This window comes from Manis pentadactyla, chromosome 2, assembly GCF_030020395.1.
Source record: "Manis pentadactyla isolate mManPen7 chromosome 2, mManPen7.hap1, whole genome shotgun sequence".
In the NCBI taxonomy this organism is placed as follows: domain Eukaryota; kingdom Metazoa; phylum Chordata; class Mammalia; order Pholidota; family Manidae; genus Manis; species Manis pentadactyla.
In genome coordinates this window covers 205,488,054-205,502,065 of record NC_080020.1, presented here as the reverse complement: position 1 = coordinate 205,502,065, position 14,012 = coordinate 205,488,054, and the positions used below count along the sequence as shown (strand labels likewise).

At 38.3% G+C, this 14,012-nt stretch overlaps 1 long non-coding RNA gene across 1 annotated transcript in view; it reads right to left on the bottom strand.

Moving 5' to 3' along the window:
- LOC118935387 (uncharacterized) overlaps positions 1-14,012 on the bottom strand; it is a 153,021-nt gene that overhangs the window by 103,956 nt on the left and 35,053 nt on the right. The gene's annotated exons all lie outside the window — the stretch shown is intronic.

Genomic DNA, 14,012 nt, shown 5'->3' with positions numbered 1-14,012 from the left:
ACCACAAAGGCATAAAACTAGAAATAAACTGTACAAAGAAAGCAAAGAGGCTCACAAACACATGGAGGCTTAACAACACGCTCCTAAATAATCAATGGATCAATGACCAAATCAAAATGGAGATCCAGCAATATATGGAAACAAATGACAACAACAACAACACTAAGCCCCAACTTCTGTGGGACACAGCAAAAGCAGTCTTAAGAGGAAAGTATATAGCAATCCAAGCATATTTAAAAAAGGAAGAGCAATCCCAAATGAATGGTCTAATGTCACAATTATCGAAATTGGAAAAAGAAGAACAGATGAGGCCTAAGGTCAGCAGAAGGAGGGACATAATAAAGATCAGAGAAGAAATAAATAAAATTGAGAAGAATAAAACAATAGCAAAAATCAATGAAACCAAGAGCTGGTTCTTCGAGAAAATAAACAAAATAGATAAGCCTCTAGCCAGACTTATTAAGAAGAAAAGAGAGTCAACACAAATCAACAGTATCAGAAACGAGAAAGGAAAAATCACGACGGACCCCACGGAAATGCAAAGAATTATTGGAGAATACTATGAAAACCTATATGCTAACAAGCTGGGAAACATAGGAGAAATGGACAACTTCCTAGAAAAATATAACCTTCCAAGATTGACCCAGGAAGAAACAGAGAATCTAAACAGACCAATTACCAGCAACGAAATTGAAGCGGTAATCAAAAAACTATCAAAGAACAAAACCACCAGGCCAGATGGATTTACCTCGGAATTTTATCAGACATACAGGGAAGACATAATACCCATTCTCCTTAAAGTTTTCCAAAAAATAGAGGAGGAGGGGATACTCCCAAACTCATTCTATGAAGCTAACATCACCCTAATACCAAAACCAGGCAAAGACCCCACCAAAAAAGAAAACTACAGACCAATATCCCTGATGAACGTAGATGCAAAAATACTCAACAAAATATTAGCAAACCGAATTCAAAAATACATCAAAAGGATCATACACCATGACCAAGTGGGATTCATCCCAGGGATGCAAGGATGGTACAACATTCGAATGTCCATCAACATCATCCACCACATCAACAAAAAGAAAGACAAAAACCACATGATCATCTCCATAGATGCTGAAAAAGCATTTGACAAAGTTCAACATCCATTCGTGTTAAAAACTCTCAGCAAAATGGGAATAGAGGGCAAGTACCTCAACATAATAAAGGCCATCTATGATAAACCCACAGCCAACATTATATTGAACAGCGAGAAGCTGAAAGCATTTCCTCTGAGATCGGGAACTAGACAGGGATGCCCACTCTCTCCACTGTTATTTAACATAGTACTGGAGGTCCTAGCCACGGCAATCAGACAAAATAAAGAAATACAAGGAATCCAGATTGGTAAAGAAGAAGTTAAACTGTCACTATTTGCAGATGACATGATACTGTACATAAAAAACCCTAAAGACTCCACCCCAAAACTACTAGAACTGATATCAGAATACAGCAAAGTTGCAGGATACAAAATCAACACACAGAAATCTGTGGCTTTCCTATACACTAACAATGAACCAACAGAAAGAGAAATCAGGAAAACAACTCCATTCACAATTGCATCAAAAAAAATAAAATACCTAGGAATAAACCTAACCAAAGAAGTGAAAGACTTATACTCTGAAAACTACAAGTCACTCTTAAGAGAAATTAAAGGGGACACTAACAGATGGAAACTCATCCCATGCTTGTGGCTAGGAAGAATTAATATCGTTAAAACGGCAATCCTGCCCAAAAAAATATATAGATTTGATGCAATCCCTATGAAACTACCAGCAACATTCTTCAATGAACTGGAACAAATAATTCAAAAATTCATATGGAAACACCAAAGACCCCAAATAGCCAAAGCAATCCTGAGAAAGAAGAATAAAGTAGGGGGGATCTCACTCCCCAACTTCAAGCTCTACTATAAAGCCATAGTAATCAAGACAATTTGGTACTGGCACAAGAGCAGAGCCACAGACCAATGGAACAGACTAGAGAAGCCAGACATTAACCCAGACATATATGGTCAATTAATATTTGATAAAGGAGCCATGGACATACAATGGCGAAATGACAGTCTCTTCAACAGGTGGTGCTGGCAAAACTGGACAGCTACATGTAGGAGAATGAAACTGGACCATTGTCTAACCCCGCATACAAAAGTAAACTCAAAATGGATCAAAGACCTGAATGTAAGCCATGAAACCATTAAACTCTTGGAAGAAAACATAGGCAAAAACCTCTTAGACATAAACATGAGTGACCTCTTCTTGAACATATCTCCCCGGGCAAGGAAAACAACAGCAAAAATGAGTAAGTGGGACTATATTAAGCTGAAAAGCTTCTGTACAGCAAAAGACACCACCAATAGAACAAGAAGGATCCCTACAGTATGGGAGAATATATTTGAAAATGACACATCCGATAAAGGCTTGACGTCCAGAATATATAAGGAGCTCACACGCCTCAACAAACAAAAAACAAATAACCCAATTAAAAAATGGGCAGAGGAACTGAACAGACAGTTTCTCCAAAAAAGAAATACAGATGGCCAACAGACACATGAAAAGATGCTCCACATCCATCACTAATTATCAGAGAAATGCAAATTCAAACTACAATGAGGTATCACCTCACACCAGTAAGGATGGCTGCCATCCAAAAGACAAACAACAACAAATGTTGGCGAGGCTGTGGAGAAAGGGGAACCCTCCTACACTGCTGGTGGGAATGTAAGTTAGTTCAACCATTGTGGAAAGCAGTATGGAGGTACATCAAAATGCTCAAAACAGACTTACCATTTGACCCAGGAATTCCACTCCTAGGAATTTACCCTAAGAACGCAGCAATCAAGTTTGAGAAAGACAGATGCACCTCTATGTTTATTGCAGCACTATTTACAATAGCCAAGAATTGGAAGCAACCTAAATGTCCATCAATAGATGAATGGATAAAGAAGATGTGGTACATATACACAATGGAATACTACTCAGCCATAAGAAAAGGGCCAATCATTTGCAGCAACATGGATGGAGCTGGAGGGTATTATGCTCAGTGAAACAAGCCAAGCGGAGAAAGAGAAATACCAAATGATTTCACTTATCTGTGGAGTATAAGAACAAAGGAAAAACTGAAGGAACAAAACAGCAGCAGAATCACAGAACTCAAGAATGGACTAACAGGTACCAAAGGGAAAGGGACTGGGGAGGATGGGTGGGTAGGGAGGGATAAGGGGGGGAGAAGTAGGGGGGTATTAAGATTAACATGCATGGGGGGGTAGGAGAAAAGGGAGGGCTGTACAACACAGAGAAGGCAAGTAGTGATTCTACAACATTTTGCTATGCTGATGGACAGTGACTGTAAAGGGGTTTATAGGGGAGACCTGGTATAGGGGAGAGCCTAGTAAACATAATATTCGTCATGTAAGTGTAGATTAGTGATACCAAAAACAAAGCAAAAAAAAAAAAAAAAGGGCAATTCCTGTGTGGTAACCTCCAACGAGTTCTACACAAGGGTATAAAGGGCATATAAAAGTGTAGGCAAAGGGTCTGTTTGTGTTTATACAGAGGATCAAAGCCTAATTGGGCTACCCTGAAAATGAACTAAGATACGATATGAAAAAGAACTTCCAACATCTGCACTCTCTGGAAGACACATGCCAGAAGATGATCATCAAAAAACCCCAACAAAGATCCACGCACTGCTACAGCTGTAGATGCACTCATCCCACCAGTTCCTGGACTTGCCATGGGAATGAGGAAGGAGATATCTAAGCTGGCCTGTGCATACAGTAAAACAACAAATTGGACTGGATCTATACTGTTGGAACTCAACCAATAATTAGGAGAAGTGCAAATTGTAGCGCTCCAAAATCTTACAACTACAGACTATTTACTGTTAAAAGAACATAAGGGAGGTGAACATTCCCCAGGAATGGGTTGTTTTAATTTGTCTGATTTCTCTCAGACTGTTCAAGTTCAGTTGGACAATATCCACCATATCATAGATAAGTTTTCACAAATGCCTAAGGTGCCTAACTGGTTTTCTTGGTTTCACTGGAGATGGCTGTTAATTACAGATATGCTTTGGTTATGTAACTATACTCCTATTATGTTAATGTGTGTATGCAATTTAAGTAGTAGCTTAAAACCTATACATGCTGAAGTTACTCTACAAGAAGATATGTCAAAGAAATAATCAATCTTCCCATGTTTTCTTCCACCTGCTACTTCTATAGCTTTTCTTCTTCCTTCCTAATTACAACCCTTAAATAGAATTCGTGCCTCATATCAAATTTACCGAGTATCATAATTCTTCCAAGTGGTAAAGATACCTCAAGACAAATGCTGGGCATAGAAGCCACAGGGCATAAATATGCAAAGAAGTAAAAAGCTAACCTTTTCAAACAATAAGGCTTCCCTCTCACTTACCAACTTCACATTTCCCTGTATGGCCCCGGAAGATGACTGGTTAGCCAGAGACGGGTAAGATTCCTCAAGGGAGGAACAACCTAAGACAGGCACAGTCGCAGGGGGGCCATCAGGTGAGAAATTGGGGATCAACAGAGGTGAGGCTTAGAACCTCACCCCCCCGTTCTGAGAGAAATCTTCTGCATATGTGGATGTTTTATTGCCCTTGTCTAGCTTGGATTAACACATAGTCTACAGGCACACACCTGATCATCTACATTTGCTCTCTTACAACACTAAACTATGTTTTCTACCTTTATCTTGTATCTACCTACCACTTCAGCATTTTATTAAAAATAATAATAATAAAGAGAGAAATGTGGTATCCACATATAAATCAAGTATAAAAACCAAATGAGTATTCATATTTGAACTGACTGTTTAGAGTTCATAATGCATGAGCAAAACCGAAGGTTTCTGCGATGACTGCCCTTGTACTGTTCACTATGTAACTTATTCATTATGTAAGAATTTGTTCTACATGTAAGAACTTGTTTGTTATGCCTCAGAAGATTGGAGACTGACGAAAATTAGGCTTGGGGTGGATTAATGATTGTGCATTGAGCATTGACTCCCCTATACAGAATTTTATTGTCTTTAACAACCATTTGATCAATAAATATGAGAGATGCCCTCACAAAAACGCAAAAAAAAAAAAAAAAAAAAAAGGACAGACTTCCAATGGTAAAATAAATAAGTAACCGGGATGTAATGTATAGCATAAGGAATATAGTCAAGATATTGTAACCGCTTGGTAGGGTGATAGCTGGAACCTAGAATTATGTATATAAATGTTCTACCACTGTGTTGTACACTTGAAACTAATGTAATGTAATACTGTGCATCAACTACCCTTCAATAAAAAATAATTATTTAAAAAAAATAAATAAATAACTTACTCTTTTGACCTCAAGAGCAGGATTTTTTTACCTAAAACATTAAGAAAATTGCAGTCTCTCTTTTTTGGTGCATATCCATGGAGTGTTCTACACTCACTCACCAATGTGCCAGGCACAAAGAATTCAAGAGTATTAAAGTAGAAAAAATCTGAATCACCTAATTCTAGAATCCATTTTAAGAAAGACCCACCTCTTCAGAGAAAGGTACTTGATAAATCTATTCAGGAAAAGTTGAGTCCCTATGAACATGGTTGTGGCCAAGGTTTATATAGTTCTGTATTTTAGAACTAAATTGATTTATAAAATGTATCAATATTTTCTCTCATAAAAAAACTCTTATTTAAGCACTTGATGAACTAGTTTGATAAGTCAACTTTTCTTGTCTCTCTGTAGAAATATATGGTAGACTTGCTCACTAATTTAGTATTACCAAAAGATTAGATATTCCATGCTTCAATTTATATTGAATTCTTACTTTCTGAATAACAAACACAAAATTCTTAGACCTCCTTTCTTTAAATTAACTTCCATCATCAACACCAGAAGTTGGTTTTCTTTTCTAGGCCATTTTCATCAAAAAAACAGAATTTTCATTACTTCCTAAGAGTTACTAAATGTACATTAATGAGTAGAGAATTCCTGTGGCTGATTTAAGAGGTATATTCTAGGTAGTCAGCTGAGATCAACCACAACTTCGTAAGATTCAAGACTCAAATTCCTGGCAAATTACTCTATGTTGTGTACTTTCAAAATCATATACGAGGAATCAAAATCACAAATGTAAATCCACACATGCCAAGGGGTACTGCTGCTGCACATCTTCTAAATAAAGTAATGAAAGTTAAAGCTGTGTATTTATAAGAAACAATTTAACCACTATTGAAATTGTTCATTTAATTGATCTACACATGTTATACAGAGCTAAAACTTAGGTCCAAATAGCTATATATATTAGTCTCTTCTTTCATTGAAATATTTGCACTCAAGGTTATCTAATTAATGATGTAACAGGAGTAGTAATGTTCTTAGCACAATTAATGGAAATAAGGAAGTCAAGGAAAAGTAATTCCAGTGAAGTAATAAATTTAGAATTGGTAACTTCGTTTTGAGGTACTTGTATATTAAAAGTGATGTCCAACAAGAAAGTATTGATACGAACCCAGCACTAGCTCACCTTATGGACTAAGAACTGAGATAATTATATATTTGGAGGGAGTATAGTAGGACTAAAATAAAAGTCACTAGTAAATGCTCAAAAAGATCAGGACACAGCAAGAATTTTGGAGTCAGAATCCAAGTTCAGATCTATTAGATACCAAAGCTTATATTTTTTCATTCTTTGGAACAAAGTCCTAAAAACTAGTATGGCTCACTGGAGGTCATTTTTACGGTTATAGGCCAAGTATTTAACTTCAGGCTATTTCTCTTTGCTTATGAGGTAAACAAACCCAACCTATTACTGTTTCTTTTGCTCTAAGGCCCTTTCATTAAAAAAAAAAAAAAAAGGTTGCTTATGAGACTAGACTATTCACTATAACAAACAGCTCCAAAATCTCATTGAATTAACATACTAAAATTTTATTTTGCTTCACACAAAGTTCAATGCAATGTCCCTGGTGGAGCAGTTGTCCTCTCCAAGTGGTGACTTGGGGGTCCAGGCTCCGTCCACTCTCGGGATGTCACCTCTTCAATGGGAGACTCCCAAAGTCACCATGAAGGGTAAAAAAGCACAGGGAAAGCACTTGGGGTGCTCAGCCACCTTTGCCTGGAAGTGACAGTCACTCCAGCTCACATTCTACTGGCCAGAACTAGTCACACAGCCCAACCCAGATGCATGAGGACTGGGAAATGTCATTACTGGCTGGGCAATATACTGCACTATGGAAAAAAGCATGAGTCACTGATGACCAACTGGCTGTCTGCCATGTTTGTTTTGTTTTTCATATGCTTTTCACTTTAAAGAATGATTTGCATCAACTAAATGAAATAATAAGGTTATTTGGGTACATCTTTTAAATAAAAACATTAATAACAGCACTTTTTAGTTTTGAGTGACTTCTGACACACTTTGGCTCATTGGTTCTCACACGGCAGTCCAATGCAAATGGTACTAGATCATCTCCCAGAATGGATGTTGTCTGCTGTGTTAGGCACAGCATCATAGTCCTATATTGGACAATGTGTTATCATGATTCATTTATCAGCACAACTCTAAATATAATAGATGTATTTCAAATAATAAGAGATATTTAGGATATAAAGCATAAAAATTTTAAACAACAGAAGATGAAAAAATAGGATATGAATTAAAACCTGAGCCTGTGATAAATTTGCTTTCAGTCAAAAAGATGTATGAGAAGAAGAAAAGGAAGAAGGAGGGAAAGAAGAAAGAAGAGGAGACTTTTTTCTGACTTTTAACACCAACAGTTTAACAATAATTGTGAGACTCACAAGATTTAACATTAATGTCAAAATATTTTGTCTCCTACCCCAACTTCTCCAACCTAAATAAATGGAGAGATACAGCATGGTTCAGAGATTAGAAAACTATAGTATTTAAATGGCAATGCTGCCAAATTCTCCCCAGGTTTCAACACAATTAAAATTTCTACAGGCATTTTTATAGAAATTGACAAGCTGATTCTAAGATTTATATGGAGCTTCAAAGAATCTAGAATAGCCACAGCAATTTGATCAAAGAACATAGTTTGAGGACTTACTATATTTGATTACAATACTTACTATAAAACTATAGTAATTCAGGCTGTTTGGTGTTTAGGCATAGGAATACAGATCAGTGGAACAGAATAGAGTCAAGAAAAATTCCAACTGATTTTTGACAAAGGCAAATTCCATGATGCCAAGGCAATTAGAAAGGAAGCTTTTCCATAAATATTCAGTCAACTAAGTAACCATATTAAAAAGTAAACATCAATCCTTACTATTATAGACAAAAAATCAACTCAAATGTATCCAATAGCTTAATGTGAAATCTGAAACTATGAAACTTCTGGAAAAGTATTTGCGACTTTAGGGCAGGGAAAGATGTCTTAGATATGACATCAAAAGCACTATCCATAAAATAAAACGTATTGATAATTAAATTTTATCAAAATTTAAACCTGCTCTTTGAAAGGCACCAATAAGAAAACAAAACAAAACAAAACAAAGAATCAAATAAAATACTGGTAGAAAGTATTCACAGCACATTTATCTGATAAAGGATCTCCATCCAAAATATATAGAGAACTCCTAGAATTCAAAATGATATGAACAGACACTTCACCAAAGAAAAGATATGAATGGCCAATAAATACTTGAAAAGTTGTTCAACATCATTAGTCATTGTTGTGACATATGTATAACAATATAAAAGCCACAATGAGATACCACTACACACCCATTAGACTGGCTGAGATTAAAAAGATTAAACATACCAAGTGTTTTCAATTATGTGGAGAAACTGATGATAGAAATATAAAATGAAATATAAAAGAAATATAAAAACCTATTTCACTTTTAAGTATTTAACCAAAAGGAACAAAATGTATGTCCACATGAAGATTGTGCATGAATGTTCTTACCAGCTTCATTTGCCATAGCTAAAAATTAGAAACAATCCAAATGTCCATCAATAGGTAAATGCATTCATAGACTGTAGTACATCTATACAAGGGAATGCTATTCACCAATAAAAGGGATGCACTGCTGATATACACAACAACATGGCTGAATCTCAAAATCATTATGCTAAACGAAAGAAACCAGACAAAAATAGGCAGACACCTGGCCTCAAGTCCCAACTCCATCTGGCTCTGCAACACTGAGCAAGTGACTTAATCTCTACCTGCTTTAGTTTTCTCACCAGTTAAATAGGAATAATAGTAATAATAATTGCAACCACTTATGTTTCAAGGTCTTTATTAGTAGTATGTCATTTAATCCTCACAGCTCCATGATAATTGAGATAATGCATGTTTAGCATTTACCACAATACTCAATAAATTATAGTTGTTATTATTACTTTCTAATTTCTTATTAATAATAAATAAATATAAGACAAAACCCAATGATGTGAAAGGCACTGTGTAAGTCCCATCAGAGAGACAGTAAGAAGAGTAAGACAGAGTCCCTATCCTCTAGAATCTTACAATATAGGATTGTAAACAAAACACACACAGGTAACTGTAACACAGGATATAGCATTAAAAAGAAGCAAATACATTGCTATGAGAGAGGATTGTGGAAAATCTCCTAGAGAAAATAGTGCTTCAGCTGGGCATGGAAGGATGGTGGCAACTCACCAGGAAAACCTGCTAAGGGATAAAGCAACTCTACACATAATAGCATGAAGAAAGCCGGCGGGAGCATTGAGAACAACAGCAACAGTGCAGTATCAGTGGAGCACAGGTTGTGTGAAAACGTGAGCGAAGAGGATCAGATTTTGGAAGGCCTTGAGCAGTAGGCAAGGCATCTGAGACTCAGTCTGAATGCACTGGGGCACGCTTGCTTGTTTTGAGCCAAGCAGTGAGACTGTGTTGTCTTAGCAGGATTACTAGGCAGAGACACGGCCAAAGGACAGATGAGAGGTGGAAGGAGCTTGGGAGAAGTTTTTGTGATGACTAAGCGGAGCTTGAAGGGAGGTGGTGTCTGAAAGAATGAAAGGTATGTAAGAGTAATTCTAAGGTAGCATCAAGTTGATATAATGACTAATTAAAGTGGACCAGATGAGAGAAAGAAGTTCAAGGGACTTCAAAGTGGCAAACCTGCTTGACTGGGAAGATGGGAAATCCATTAGTAGAAGTATGAAAGTCAAGAATAAAAGAACCTTTGAGCAGGATACAAGAAGTACTAACAATTAAGGGGGAAAAAATAAATACTTCGATCACATTAAAATTAACACTTCGTTCATCCCCAAAACACCATTAAGAGAATGAAAAGCAAACCAGAGTGGTGGGAAATACCTAACAAAGGATTAATTTCCAGAATATATAAAGAATTAGTATAAACTAATTTGAAAAAAAGACATCCCAATAGAAAATTAGAAAACACTCAAATAGGCACTTCACGGGATAATATGTAAAGGGACAATAAATATTAAAAAGTTGCTCAATTTTATTAGTCTTTAATATGTTACCTTTGGGACAAAGTGGATAAGGAGCACACGGGATCTCACAGAATTATTTCTTATAAGTGCATGTGGATCTGTATTGTCTCAAAATAAAATGTGTTTTTAATGCTTCACACTCTCCATAGTAGACCTTTGTTATTTGAGAATAATATGTCCAAACCTTCAGAAATCCCCAAATACCAGAAAATGAACAGGCTTTCTCCCACATCACAATTCCTCTAGAATAACACGTCCCTTGCACACTCCTCAGCTCTCCTCACCCCATTTTCACCTTCAGCTGGAGTTTCACCCTCCCCATCTGTTCCCTTCCACGGCACCATCCTATTACCCCAGTCGCTGCACCCCGGACAGATCAAGAGCCGTGGAACTGCTTCAGGGCGCAGTAGATGCCAGGTCCTGGGCTGCTCAACCTGGCACCTTAGTAAAACACCAAATTGCTTCAAAGATTAGTGAGAACCATGGTGTTAAATTTGCAGGTGCCAAGAGCATGCTGTGTTATTTTCTTTCTTTTTCATGAATTAAAATGGGTCACTGATATCTATTCAGATGTATCAAAGACTTACATGATGCTGGGTAGGAATTATTCAGAAGGGAAGATAATGAAAGCCCTCTGTTCATGGTTCAGATCTCTCACAGTCTTAAGTTTGTTTGTATATTTCAGTGGAGAGCTACATCCAAGATCTTCATCTCATTCCATTCAACCTATAAAGTTAAACCCTAGTCACACCTAGGTAAAAGGACCGTACATTTACATAAGGTGTTGCCTTAGCTCTCACTACCATTAACAAAAATACCACAAACTGGGGAGCTTATAAACAACAAAAATGTGTGGCACACAGGTCTGGAGGCCGGAAGTCCGAGATCACATGCCCGGGTGGTTGTGTTCTGTCGAGGCCCACTTCCTGGGTTACAGACTTCTGTCTTCCCCTGTAACTCCAAGGTAGAAGGGACTAGAGAGCTCTCGGCGACTCTTCTATAAGGGTACTCATCCTGGGTCACTTTCTTAATGATGTTTTTTGTTTTTTGTTTTTTTGCCACTGTCAGAACCTCACTGTCTCCTCAGGTGGGTTGGCACATGCTGGAGGCAATGGGGAAAAACGTAAATGGATCTGCCTACTGGCACAGGCTGAGGCGAGGGGCGGTCCTCGGCAGGCACAGACTCAGAAAGAGCCCTCAGCAAGCACCGGGCGCAGCTGCACACGGGGCCCACAGGCTGTCACTGAGTGCCTCTGAGCACCTCCCCAGATGAGGTCTCAGCTGGACGCCAGAACTGTTTTTTTAACCCTAACAAGACCTGTCATTAAGTGTTACTGGAGCCTGACTTTGCCTCTTTCCCTCTGGGCCTCACTAGTGGAGGTCAAGGGTCACATCAATCCTCAACACAGGCTTCTGGGGCCCCAGGCTTTTGTTCACCAGTCCTCACGGGCTGCTCTTGGCCCCTGCGGGACACAAGAAACCAGTGAACCGTGGTCCTTAGCAAATAGGACCCCCAAGGCCAGCCAGCAGCAACCGTCTATGATATTTACAGCTTTCTGCCCATACCGATTAACCACAGGGAGTGAAAAATGGAACTCCTTTGTCTGGTAAACTTATGTCATTCCTTGTTAAAACAAATCGGGAACAAATCTGGATTTTGCTGGGAAACAATTTTTGCTTCTACAGACAGTCTTGGATAAGAATGGGAGCACTCCTGGGGACAAGGGTATCTTATACAATATTAGCAGTAAGTGATTGTTTTCTAATAATTTCATAAACATTTTAGCCATACTGTTTTCTAGCAACAGAATATATTTTGGCCAAAGGCAATATTTCTCACTTGTTCATTGTCAATTAGTGCGGCAAACAGATATCTTGCGGGCACATTCCTCAGCAAAGAACCAACACCAAAGCAACAAGATCTTGGCAGCCCAAGTTACCACTTTTTGTTGGAAATGTGGGCATTTTTCTAAATATACATCAGTGCATTGAGTGCTGAGGTCAAGCAAACTGTTCTGTTCGCTGTCTTTGCAATCTGAGACCCAGGGGTCTGAGGGCAATGGAATTTGGCAGAAAACCGTTTTGGTTTTTTTTCCCCAAAGAAAGCACATTCAAGAGCCCAATATGTCAATTTAAACCCAGAAGTGCTTTGATACTAACCAAGTGGGAGACCAGAGCTTGCCTATTCAGCAACTCGGCTTCTCATGTCCACCCCACCCACTGCCATGGGGTGTCCTCTGAAGAGGTTCTGTAGACATAGCTTGAAAACCACAGGTCTGTCACCAGTGTCGGGAACTAGCTGCCAGAAGCCCTGAGGGCCCTAATGGTCCTTCTGCAAAGCTACCTGGGCACCGGGAAGCTCTATATTTGGCTTTCTCATCTAGTAAAAATGACTCCCTTATTCCTTTCCACCTGCCCAGTGGGGCTGTAATCAGTGTAGAATAGAGAGGAAAATGTGCTCATAAGCCCATGGCACCCCACCTCTGAGGTGTGGGGGTTACTGCTCATATTGGTTGTTTGATAATATAATCTTAGTGAGATATAATTCACCCACTGAAAGCATACAACTCAATGACTTTAGTATATTCAGTTTTACAACCATCAACCACAGTCAATATTACCACATTTTTATCACCCCAAAAAGAAACCCCCTATTCATTAGCAGTCACTCCCCAACCTGAGGCAACTACCAATCTACTTGCTGTCTGCATTGATCTGCCTATTTGGACACTGCATAGAAATGGAATCACACAATATATGATCCTTTGCGACTAGGTTTTATCACCTAGTATGTTTTTAAGAGTTCATCACTACTTCAATTCTTTTTATTGCAGAATAATAGTCCACTGTACAGATATACACATTTTGTTTATCCATTTATCAGTTGACGGACATTGGATTGGTTCCATGTTTTGGCTATTACGAATAATGCTGCTGTGAACATTATTGAACATTAAAACATGTGCAAGTTTTTGTTTTTGCAGACATGTCTTTTCCTTTCTTAGATACACACCTAGGAGCAGAACTGCTGGGTCATATGGTAACTCTATGACAAGCTTTTGAGGAGCTGCCAGCCTGTTTTCCATAGCAGCGGCAGCATTGCACACTCCCACCCGCAGCACAGGAGGGGTCCCATCTCTCCACATCCTTTCCAGTTCTTGTCACTATTTGTCTTCTTGGTTATAGCCATTCCAGTGGGTACAAAAATTGTGATTTGGATTTTCATTTCTCTGATAGCTAGTGATGGTGAGCACCTTTTTACGTGCTCATAATGGGTCTTTATTTTTTAAGATAATGGCAGGAAGTTTAATGGTGAAAGATATGAGGATCCATGGAACTCTGCAAGCATCAAATGTTTTCTGTCTATCAAGTGTACTGATTTGGAGGCTTTAAAATACTTTTAATTAAATTATGACAATTACCTATTTCTCCCAGCATCTCCCCTACCCTACATTCACCTAACTCCATGTCTATGCCTTGAACTGGCCAAACTCTTTTGCAAGAAAG